At 47.2% G+C, this 12,746-nt stretch overlaps 1 long non-coding RNA gene across 1 annotated transcript; it reads right to left on the bottom strand.

Moving 5' to 3' along the window:
- Positions 1-1,713: 1,713 nt before the first annotated feature.
- 4930463O16Rik (RIKEN cDNA 4930463O16 gene) lies at positions 1,714-11,097 on the bottom strand. Its single transcript, NR_108059.1, has 4 exons — positions 10,209-11,097; positions 6,310-6,710; positions 5,460-5,592; positions 1,714-2,619 (listed from the first exon to the last, which is right to left on the bottom strand). It is a non-coding gene; the product is annotated as an RIKEN cDNA 4930463O16 gene (long non-coding RNA).
- Positions 11,098-12,746: the final 1,649 nt, after the last annotated feature.

Below are 12,746 nucleotides of genomic sequence, written 5' to 3'. Positions count from 1 at the left end.
TTGTCCCTGGTGAGATGGAGTCCCCTGTCCACTGAGAGGCAGACGGTTGAGAACCTTCCCAGGGTGCCTTCTTCCCTTGTTTGGTTTTCTTGAACTCCCTTTTCAGTGTTCCTGGGATCAACAAGCAAATAAGTGACTTCCTTCCAAACCCTTGTCCCAGGTCTGTTTCTCAGGCATGGTAGCCTTGGGCATTGCCTTAGCCCACATGAGCTTCTGGAACAGAACAGCATATCCCAGGATGCATGCACATGGCAGAAATTTATTTCTCAAGTCTGGAGGCTGAGAAACCCAAGATAAAGTGTTGACAGATTTAGTGTCTGGTCATGGTCCGTAGAAGGAAGCTTCCTGCTGTGACTTCACGTGGTGGATAGGAGATGGACTTCCTCTGTAAGGTCACAGCATTTCACTGCACTTAATGGCCTCCCCAAGAGTCTGCCTCCTAATGCTGTCACCTTGGGGGTTAGGATCTTGACAGCAAATTTGGAGAGGGAACTAACATCTGTAGGGGAGTCTGTCCCACACCCCATTCCGCAAATGCTCTGTACACTGTGCATTAGGACTTTATTAGTTGTCTGTAGCTTGTTCTTGCTCTAGGCTTTCAGAGTTTCACTCTGTTTTCTTGTGTGTGTGTGTGTGTGTGTGTGTGTGTGTGTGTGTGTGTGTGTGTGTGTGTTGCATGTATGCAGGTAGACTTGCCCACATGTGTGTGGTGGCCACAAGTTGACGTTAGAATGTCTTCATCCATTGTCTTTCCTAACCAGCACTATCCTCCATCCCCACCCCAAGACAGGGTGTCACTATGTAGACCAGGCTGGCCTCCAACTCAAGCTATCTGCCTGCTTCTGCCTCTGCCTCTTGGGTCCTGCGATTCAAAGCGTATACCACCATGCCCCACCACCTTATATTTTAAAATAGGATCAAAATATAGGCGGCATTAGCTTTGGCAATGCCTCCTCCCAGAATGCACTTGATCTGCTGTTGAGCAAATGCTCGGATTTTCAACTTCTGTATTTACTGTCCCAGGCAAGGACATGCCCAACAAGGGTGTATCAGTCATTTTACAATGAGCGTCTCTCCCAGCTGGAACACGCCTAGATTGGGGTGGATGTTTGGGCAGACTGGCTAGCCAGAAAATCATGGAGATTCATTTATCTTCCTCAGTCCCACTCAGTGCTGGGCTTACAGAAAGACATGTGCAGCCATGACTGGCTTGTATGTGGGTGCTGGGGATTTGAACTCAGTCCTTACATTTTACTGATTGAGTCATCTCTCCAGCCCCTGCCTTTGCCCTGCTTCCCCTCCCCGCCCTGTTAAAATTTCATTTCATGTACTCCCCGTGCATGGTGCTGTGCTTTCTTTTCCTTTCTTTTATTTTGAGACATTCTCACTATTTAGCCCAGGATTGCCTGGAATTTGCTAGGTAGCCAAGGCTGGACTGTAACTTGTAATCTTTCTGCTTCAACGTATTAAGTGTTGGGTTTCCAAGCAAATAGCACATACCTGGCTCCATTATTCTTTTATTGCTGTTTGGAAAAGTTTGGTGTGCAGTAGGTACTTAGTATATACACATTAAATACATGAATATTGGTACCAGATGTGATATTAAAATACTTCATAACTAGAAATCTAGGCGTGATCCAGCTGGGAGAGATGCTCATTGTAAACGACTGATACAGCCTTCTTGTTGGGCATGCTGGCATCTGCCTTGCCTGGGACAGTAAATACAGAAGTTGAAAATCTGAGCATTTGCTCAACAGCAGATCAAGTGCATTCTGGGAGGAGGCATTGCCAAAGCTAGCATCTCTACTGGTGTTGCTGTGATTTGCAGAAGGAAGGGGGGGCCGCTTACCTCCAGAGCATTGAATCTCGTGCCAGGTCCCAGGCACTAGAGGCCCTTTATGGATATTATTTAGTTTAACATCATGGCCTTTGTTTTTTTTTTTTTTTTTTTTTTCAAAATAAACCCAAATTGCATGCTCCGAGTCTTTTTCCTCTGGGCCTCTCCCTTGCTGTCACTGTGCCCACTTTAGCACTGCACCTGGCCGGTAAGAAGGCATCAGGAGAAGCCGTGGTTGATCCAAACCAGACTGGGAAACGTGAGTGGTCTGCCATGTGGTTCCACGGGGCAAGATCTCCAACAAAACCAGGAGGGGCTGTGCTGCAAGCACGGACAGACCTCTTCCATCTGGATTCCTTATTCTTCTTTCTCCATCACAGGCATCAGTGGTTGCAACTGCAGGGACTTTCGCCAAAGCTGCCAGGTTAGCCTGGAGGGTTTGTAGATAATGGCCCTGGGAAGCTGTTATTCTTGCAACTCATTATTTTAATGAGAATGCCGTCTGATTTGTGTGAAAATTGCCTCCTTTTAAGACCAGGTCTCTGAGGCAGGCTTGGAAAATAACAGTAGCCTGAGCTGTACTCTTGGGCTCCCACCACTTGGGGTGTCAGCCTAGAGGCTCTGCAGAGCTTGGATTCTGTCAGCTCTTAAAAGATGGTGGTTGTTGTTGGTGGTGGTGCCAAGAATGAATAAAGCCCTCAGAATCTGGAAGTGAGTTCTCCCTCCCTGAGCAAGATGGCTTCCTTTCTGTATTTCTGCCCTAGAATCTCAGAGCTTTAGAGCTGAAAAGGAATGGGTTATTTCTATTGTTAGTCAATCAACAAATTCTTGAGCATCTTACAACATACTAGGCACTGAGTCAGGACCTGGGGATGCAGGAGTGAGCAAACAGAGATGTCCTGTTTGTTCTGTTATCCAGTTATTCATTTGGTTATTGCCTCATTCATAAGGTTAGCTCTCGTGATGCATGAAGGGAAGGCAGGGTGTAAGACCTGATTTGTCTTCTAACTTACAGGTGAAGAGCGTGACTGAGAGTCTGAGAAGTGTGGGTTCTCTAGGAATTGGGTGACCTGGGACAAGTTAGGTGGACTGTCAGCTTATCAGATAGCCACCATACCCCCGCTGTCCTCTTTTGGATATTGCTCTAGGATGGGATTAATTGTCAGGTCCTAAGAACAGTGTGTAGTACGTGCCCAATAGATGCTGATGTAGAACTGAGACCGAGGAAGTCAGGATCTCATGGGTCAGATCTCACACTGGGTATAATGAAGGCTGCATGATGCATTATGGGAACAGAACAGCCCGTGTTTCTGATGGAACGCGCTTCTCAGGGAGTGAGGTGTCAGCACTGAGCCAAAGAAAACAAAATGGGCCGGGTGTGGTGGCGAATGCCTTTAATCCCAGCACTTGGGAGGCAGAGGCAGGCAGATTTCTGAGTTCGAGGCCAGCCTGGTCTACAAAGTGAGTTTCAGGACAGCCAGGACTACACAGAGAAACCCTGTCTCAAAAAAAAAAGAAAGAAAAAAAAAAGAAAACAAAATGGAAAGAGATGTGGATGTTTGGGGACTGCTCCAAGGTAAAGGTTAGAATAACGTGCACTTAGAGCCAGACAGAACCAGGACTCAAATCCTGGTTCTGTCCTCTCTGCTCTCAATGCTTTTTGGTTGAGTAACTGAGCCTTTTTGCACCCCTGCGTTTGGGTTCCCCACACCTATTATACATATAGCCATGTCGCTAACACTCTCCAACTGGGCCAAAGAATTTCTCTTCTTCAGTTATCACTAACACTCTCCATGAAAATTCAAGGCTGTGCTCACATTGTTGCTAACCAGTCTGCTCTTCCCTCTGGCTCCCCAGAGTTGCCTGAGCTGTGGTGTCAGGCCAAGGGTGGTCTCTCAGGCTACCCGAGCCTGTCTTGTGCTGCTGTAAAATACCACAGGCTAGATAATTTATAAAGAAAAAAAAATATTGGCTACAGTTCTAGAGGATGGGAAACTCAAGATCAAGGTGCCAGCACCTGAAGAGAACCTCTGTCTTGTGATATTCTAAGGCAAGAGGGTAAAGAATGAGATGATGATAGAACTTACAGCAGAAACCCCCACTGTTCATGAGGCCTGAGCCCTCTTGGCCTGATCTCCTCTTTTGGCCCTACCTCCCAGCACTATATTGACTGGGGACTGAGTGTGTAATACAGGCTTTTCCCAAGGGGCACACCCATGCCATGGCCAAGTTCTCAGTTATTTCAACAACTCCTCAGGCTATTTCAGGGCATCCCTAGTCCCCGATCTTAGGCACCTTTAGAGGAGACAGCAACCAAAACTCAGAACCATCCTGCTCTCCTTTGAGGGTTTTACTATCTTTCCTGTGTCTCTAAGCTATGCATGTATTCAGGAGTGTGTGCGCATATGTGTACATACGTGTGTATGTATGTGTGCCTGTGTGCACATTCATGTACCACGTGTCTTTGGGAAGTCTGGGAGAGACCATAAATCTGTTCTCATTGTCAGAGTCTTGGGTGCTGAGGAAGCCACTATTACTTGCTGTCTACATGCCAAATGGAAAAATGAAGGCCATATTTTGATTAGAGATTATTGAAATTTGTAATATTTTCTTCCTGAGTTTTGTCCATCAGTGATTTGGAATGGGTGGGCTGTACATGTCCCTGATACACCCCCACAATGCAGATTAAGCTGCCCCAAGGCTAAATGGCTTAAGCCAGCATTCTGATAGACTTTACAGGTTTGTGTGTTGGAATCTAGGCTTAAAGTGAGGATGTTTGCTACGGATACCATAGCTGTACATGGCACAGACTAGAGTCGCTGGCTGGCACTCATCTGATGGCTGGAGTCTGACCTGGAGCCTCCGAGTTGAGTGTGAGCCAAAATTCCTGGAAGAAGGCTGTGCCTGCAAACCCCAGTTGACCACTTAGAACCGCAGTGATGTGTAGGAGCTGGAATGTTGCAAGTCCAGAGGCTGATACCCTTATCTAGCTTTAGTCCCCCTGAATCGTCAAGCAGCCACCCTCACCCAGCCCTGGGTCAGACCTTACATCCTGTGACTAAGAGTTAAAAGCTTTCTGACCATAAGCTCGCACCAACCCCAAAGCTAAGAATGTCGTCAGATGGCGTCTGCGGCCCACAGGAGAGACTCCCCCATCTGTAAAACTAGAAAACCCCATAAACTGCTTCCGAATTGAAACATGGAATTTGGGGTGACCTAAATCTCTTTTCCTGAGCCATGGTCATTCTCTTCAGAATAAACCATCTCTTGTTCCCTGTTTTTTTTTTTTGTTTTGTTTTTTGTTTTTTTTTTGCTTTTTCGAGACAGGGTTTCTCTGTGTAGCCCTGGCTGTTCTGGAACTCACTTTGTAGACCAGGCTGGCTTTGAACTCAGAAATCCGCCTGTCTCTGCCTCCCGAGTGCTGGGATTAAAGGCGTGCGCCACCACCACCCGGCTTCTTGTTCCCTTTTGAGGTGAGAGTTTTGTTCTATCTTTCATCAATAACTCTGAAGGAGTAGATATAAGCCTAGACCCAGAACTGACACCTCATGACTTTTTCCTTATTCTATTTGGTCAAAACCATCGCAGGCCCGCTTGGCCTCGGGGAGGTAAGTTGCCTCACCTCTCAATGAGGGCAGTGCCTAAGACTGAGGTCATCTATAATTCGTCATGCCTGCTTGAGCATCTCCCTCTGTAAGGTGGCTTATTTCTGGTCTCTTATGCAAATGGATTTCTTGCAGGCTGACCCCATGAATCTGTTAGACAAAGCACACATATTGAAACATTCACTTGAACATCCTTGGTCTTCCCTACCCCATGGCTTACATCAACAGCACAGTGCAAGGATCAAACGTGACATGATGTGTCAAGTCCTCAACACAGCGAGTTGTGCTCAGAGTGACAACACCAGTCAGTTCCTTCTTTACAAAACTGCATCGAACACACTAAAAATCCAGAGACAGGTGGGCTCGTTTGTTCGGAAGCCACCAGAGAGTTTCTAGGAGGGAGGGTTCGGAAGATAACTGATATTTGCATGGTCCCTTCTTTATGACCCACCCTCAGTGACCTTCATGACCCAACTTGGGATGGGGATCTGACATGTCTGTCTCAGTTGGTTATTTTCTTAGTGGTGAAGTTGGCGTAACTATGTCTCCATTTTTCAGGTGGGGAAACTGAGGGTCAGGATAGTAAATATCTGCAGTCACCCAGTAATGATAGGATTGAGGTTTGTATCAGACACTAATTCCAGAGTCTGTAGGTCTTAATCATTTTTCTTGTTGCTCTAAATACTCTACAAAATCAGTTTAAGGGAGAAAGGGTCTGTTTGGCTCTGAGCTTAAGGTGTAGTTTGTCACAACTGGGAAGGCACCATGGTGGCAGAAATGTGAGATGGCTGGTTACATAGTGCCTCCAGTAAGGAAGCAGAGTGGGGGAAGGGAGGAAGGGAGGGGCAGTGCTGTTGTATAGCTCACCTTTTCCTTTTCTTCCATCAGTCTGGGAGCCCAGTGTGTGTGGGGTGTCACCCACTTTCATGTTTCCATTCCTTAGTTTCACCTCTGGAACCATCTTCACAGACACACTTGAGCTTATCTCCTAGGTAGTTCTAAACTCCCGCCGAGCTGACAATCAAGATAGCCGGCACACCACACTTGAAGCTATCATAAATCAGCTGTCTCTTGCTATAACCTGAGTGACTACCAAGTCCGCTAGGTTAAAGACACTCTAGAATTCAGAGTGGCACAGCTGGGTACCCAGAGTGTGGCTGCCCTTCTGTCTCAGGCTTCTCACAAGATTCAAGTAGCAGTCAGTGTTAGCTCAGGCAGTTCTCATGGTTTTGATGGAATGATAGAGCTCTTCAGCTGGATCCAGAAACCTGAATAGCATATTAAATGTGAGAAAAGGCAAGAAGAGGGCCAGGCTGGCAGGAAAAGTCATTGAAGTTCCTGCCTTGTAAGTACTGGGGCCTGAAGTTCATTCCCCAGAAGCTATGTTAAAACAAATAATAAGCTGGGTATAGCGGTACATGGTCATACGTAGAGACAGTTGGGTCCCTGGGGCTGGCAGGACACAACAGCCTAATCTGTGTGGCTAGCTTCATGACAATGAAAGAACCTGCATCAAAAAGCCCAAGATGGATACCACCTAAGAAATGTCAGCCAGGGTTGTTCTCTGCCTTCTAAACACACACACACACACACACACATGTATACATGCACAAACACATAAAAAGCATCTGCGCACACACCATTCACACACACACATAACCATGAACATGTATATACACACACAAATACATAAAAGCATCTGCACACACATGTAAACATACACACTCACACATACACAGACACTCATCAGTGGGTTAACCCATTGTTGGGGCCATGATTGTATAGCACTGCTTGTATGACATGATTGTATGGGAAGAGGACCGTATACCACTAGCAGTACACCCAGCATGGTATATGTCACCCTTGGTCTCTTCCCCTCTCTGCTTCTTGGCTGCTGTAATACAAGCAATCTTCCTCATGCCCCACCATGCATCGTGATGTCCTTCTGCTTCATCTTAGGTCCAAAGTGACAGGGCCGGGTGACCATCAACGTTTGGAAACCTCTGACTTCATGCGTCAAACCAAATCTCCTCTTGTAAAGGCAATCTTCTCAGGAGTTGGGTCAGTCACTGTGGTAAAATGCAGGGTAAGAGCTAGCTGGTGGCTCAGAGAGCTAAGCGTTTGCAACGTAGGCCTGATGACCCGAATTTGATTCCTGGAGCCTACATAAAGTTGGCCGGAGAGACCAGACTCCACAAAGCTGTCCTCTGACCTCCACCTGGTCACTGGGACATGTGTGGATCTCCAGTGCCACCTACACACAGAATGATAATAAAAAATTCAGAGGCTGTGGAAACACACTCCACATCTCTAGTCATGATTATCATAATACTATCGTCATTTTTTCTAGACAGATTTTAAACTACTTTCCATAGGAATTTGTAGTCCATAATTTTAAAGTCAACTACGGCTCCAGACATTCGTAGTGTTGGCTGTCCTGTGCTGTGGAACAGGAAGGACAAGGCATGGGAGAGTGTTTGCTCTTTGAAAATCCAGTCTCTATTGAGGCCCCCAAAAGACACTTGATCCTTTTCCTGAGTACAGGGCGGAGGGGGCTGACTCCAGGTATCCTCCCAGGAGGCCCCTTGGCATTTCGAATTAGTCATTTCTTGGGTGACAGAATATTAAATTTGACTTTTGGAATTTTGGCCAAGCACCCAAAGATTGAGAACACCTGTCTAGTACATGCTAAGAAATTGTGCAATTTTTAAACTTCTCAGTTTATTGTTTGAGGAGGACATTTGCAGGAAGCCAGAGCCAGGCATGGGTGTCTTTCTTCCTCATGGGGAAGGACACGCCACTCACCAATTCTCTCAACTTAGATGAGCCAGACCTTTGAGAATCCCTGGAATTGAAGAACTTTGGTGCAGACCTCATGCTGGAACACCTAAAGGGACCCTGAAATCTCTTGTGGCCGCCATCTTTCTATGGCAGACCTGAGAAGAGATGCTAGGATCATCCTAGAGATTTAACCCTGAGCTGTTAGAAACCATGTTGGTGTTTGATGGAGCTTCTTAATATGAGTAGAGGGCAGAGGGCATTTGAAACTGTGATTAGAGTTTGTAGATTTTATGAGTCTGCCTTGCGCTGCTATATTTGAGACTGAATGGTCCAGTACTGCAACAGACTACTACAGAATGGGTAATTTCCTTCCCCCTTCTCCTCTCCCCTCCCCTCCACTCCCCTCCCTCCCTTTCCCCCTCCCCTTCCTTTTCTTGAACCTCCTCCTTCTCCTCCTTTTTCTAATTTGGGACTACTACATCATGCATCCTGATTGTCCTCACTTCCCTGTCCTTCCATGTCCACTCCCCTTTCTCCTGACCTTCTCAACCCTGTAAAAAGGAAGAAGAAGAAGAAAAAAACACCTCCATTTTGTGTTGTTCATAGATTCACTGGAGGATGGTCAAACTCCTGGTGGCCAGCCCCACATGGTGAGTCTTTCTCCACTTGCATCCCCGTCAGAAGCCATCAACCATGGAGAGCTGTGTGGGGTTGGGAGGTGGGGGTGGGAAAGCAGCATAGCTCACAAACATCAATATGGCTTCAGGCAGCCCAGCCCACAGACACCAGCATGGCCTTCAGTGGTTTCTCAGACCACAGACGTTGACACACCCCTGGCCATATCAGGACCACTGATCTACCCCAGGCCCTCAGCAGCTGGCTGCATGGATCGTGAGCGTCATGTGCTACTCAGATTACCATTTTTTTTATCCACCCCCTTCTGGGCATCATAGCCCAAGGACATCACCAAGGTGTCAGTTGGCACAAATCACATAGGTCCACATAGATCTTAGGCCTTGCAGCCTGGGCAGCAGCATGGTCCACAGACACCGATGTGGCCTCCGGTAGCATCATGGAGCACGGTGATCCTTTGAGAAGGTCTAATCCAGAAAGTAAAGCTTTCCTTATCTCAGGCCTCCGTTGTTGCCCAGAGCTAGAGAGAACCCACAGCCAGGGAGCACGTTCAGTGGCTGAGTCTGCGTGTATACAAGCTCCAGACTGCTGCACACCAGCCCGCCAACCCTACTCTCCAGTTGTCTATTTTCCCCATCTCTCCACCACATATTTGTTCAGTGAGGTGGTGCTCGCTGCCCCTACCTCAAAATAGATTAATAATAATAACTATTTGGTTTACTGTTCTAGAGACTTGGGAGTCCAAAGTCAGTGTTCTGGAAGGTTTTATGATTCTGATTCCAAAATGGCATCTTGAATGCTGCATCTTCTCTGGGAGGATGCTTGATTCACATGACAGAAGGCGGGAAAGGCAAAGGGGCAAGAAGGAGTTTATGACACCAATTCCATCTGTAAGGGGCACAAACCTTATGGTCATGTCACCTTGGCACCCTAGCTCCTAAAGCCCAATTTTGGAGGTGGGCACATTCAAACCATAGCAATGAGGTTGAAGTCCAGCTGAGAAAAGGGGCTCCAAGAAGCCCCAGCAAGTTTTATTAAAGAGGGAAACTTCATAGAGGAACATGTTTTTAGTTGTGAAGAAACGCAGGAAACCTGCCTCTGCACTTTCCGGCCACTGGTGCAGTTAGAGCCCCCTTCCTCCCCTTTCTCAGCATAGATGCCCCAGTTCTTTTGGAGAGGGCAAACAGAGAAGGCCCAGCCTGGCGCAGGAATATTGCAATTCCCCTTTTCATGGTGGCACTCCCTTCCCCCTAACGACTCCCACCCCTACTCTGGGCGGCGGGGAGGGGGGAGAGAGACGAACAAAAAAACAACAAACCCTTGCTTCTGTGTCACTCTCCTTGATAACCAACCTTTCTCAGGTGCAGAAGGCTCCTGCCCTTGAAGGGAACAAGGACCAAACATCCTTGAAATGATAAAAGGCCCATGCTTGGACCATGAAGGAAGGGCAATTAAGTGTTCCCAGACAGCTGCAACCAGTATGTAAAAATACACTAGCTCCTGATAGCTCCATAAAGTTACTTCCCAGGTCAGGAGGGTCCCCCTCCCAGCTGCATGGTTTTGCCCTGAACAAACGTTATCGGGTTTGAAGGATAGCTTTCCCTCATCACCTCCCCAGTCACGTAACCCCAAAGTTCGAGGAGCTCTGCCTATGAATATGCACGTGTATATATACTCCAAGCCCCTGGATGCGGGCATCACATCCCTAACCTGCACAGTGGGAAAGACTTTGCTCTGAGTCTCTTTAACATCGGACTTGTACTTCCTGGCATTCTTCTGGGGTTCCCGAGCACTGGGCATAACAACTGTTGGTGTTTCTGCTCAGTGGAAAGTTATCCTGGGACTTGGGAGCCCAGGAACATACACAGCTCTGAGGTGGGACAATGTCGCAAAGGAAGGACATTCTGAGACGTGGGAGCCCAGGAACCACACAACTCTGAGAGGAAACCTTAGCAGAGGGCTTGCAGCCCTTATGGAGGATATGGTTGGTCAACTGGAGTGCTACACTGTTATCAGCTCCCCCTAGCGGCTCCTCTTCTACACTGCAGGTCCCAGGGGACGTATCCCCAGCTGAGCTCCGGAGCCTCAGCCTGCTCCCATCTACCCTTCTTTGCTTCATTGCTTCTTGGCTTCTTCTGATGAGAGAGTCACATCAGGCAGCAAACATCATAAAAGAGATTTACTGGGAGGGAAGAATACAGGGCGTGGAGAAATGTACATGAGGTTGTTACCTATGTTTCCTGGAGAAGACAGCAAGCAGGGATTATATAGGATTTCTTAGGGGGTGGAGCTTTCCAAGGCAGAGCTTTCCTGGGTGAGGATTGGTGGGATTTCAAGACCTGAGCTTGGGGGAGCTCAGGGATTGGTGGAGTTTCTTACTAAATAATAAGTGGTATTTTTTTCTTGTGGGGAGGGGCTTGGAAATTCTCCTGCCTCAGCGCTGGGAATGACAGTTACAGCTGTTAGAATATGACCGTTAGGGTGGGCCGTTAGAGAAATCTGGGGGATGGGCCCTGGTTGCTGGAGGTCCTCAAACCTGCCTTGAGGGTTTACAAAGTTGACAAAGTATACAGTTTCTAAAGTTTACAAAGGGAGTCTATGGCAAGGAAGTCCGGCTGGGTGAATAGCCAACATTCCCCTCTTTTTTGTTTACTATTGACAAAGTCAGGGGTCATAAAGGGAGGTGATATTATCATTAGACTGCTTCCTGCTGATTGGGGGCATCGAGTTCCTTGGGGGCAAGTTTGATCTTTCCCATCAGGATATAACCAAATGTCACAGGCCTCTGACATCAGAGCTAAGGGCTGGAAATTTTGGAATAAAAACTGATTAAATGTCTGGTTAGAAATCTTTTGGATCGAGACAAGAAGTCTATAAGACAAAGTGGGATTAGTAGGATTAGGAAAAAGAGGAGAAGGGGAACGAGAAGGGTAGTAGCCAATTCCATATTGGACTGTTGATGATCCTCTGGCCAGAGGCATCAGGCGAGAGAGAGAGAGAGAGAGAGAGAGAGAGAGAGAGAGAGAGAGCAAGAGAGCCAGAGAGCAAGGGGGGGCTTTTGATACCATAAAGCCCACCCCAAGTGCCACACTTCCTCAAACCAGGTCATACCTTCTAATCCTTCTACTCCTTTGAGAGAATTCCACTCCCTGGTGACTAAGCATTCAAATATATGGAGCCTATTAGATCTGTTCTTATTTGAACCACCACAGTGACCCCAACATAGAATGACTAGGAAAGTCTGTCATAAACAATGGATTCAGATATCAGCTAGAGGAAGAATAGCCTCCAGGGTATTATAGGAGGGCAGTTCCATTAATAACAGAGGCTGTGGAGAGGAAGCCCTCGTGGCGTTATTAATCGGTGGAAAGCCTTTTTCCTTTATTTGAATGGAAAGTCACAGAGGCACGGGGCAGATTTTTTTGTTTTTTATAAATGACAACTCCAAACACGGGGGTGGGGCAGGGAAGGGGGTTGGAACCTTCTGATCTTCATGTTGTAACTCCAGGGTTCATGTACTCACAAGCTAGTTTTCAAATCTCATGCCTTAGCCCTTGTGGGTCCCCAGCTGTCAGAGCTTGGAAGTCTTGGTGACTTTTTGAAACTCCTCCTGTGGTCAGACCCAGGAGTTCTCCCAGTGTTGGCAACCTGTCTCCTGCAATTACTGCCCTCGGCCGTCTTTTGCCTTCTTGGCCACTCATTGGGTCAGGTCTCCTCAGTTCTTCATGGTTTGGTCTCTCCTCATAGGCTTGGCTCCCAGCCATTCTGCAGATCTCTTTAGCTACCTTGGTGTTTCTAGCTCGCAGCCCAGTGAGTTGTCTGTTCTTCATGTATATCACATATGCATATCTCATATTACATATGGAATATGTATGTGCATATTCATGTAT

The sequence above is a fragment of the Mus musculus genome, chromosome 10 (assembly GCF_000001635.26).
Source record: "Mus musculus strain C57BL/6J chromosome 10, GRCm38.p6 C57BL/6J".
NCBI lineage: Eukaryota > Metazoa > Chordata > Mammalia > Rodentia > Muridae > Mus > Mus musculus.
This window is presented reverse-complemented; position numbering and strand designations above follow the sequence as displayed.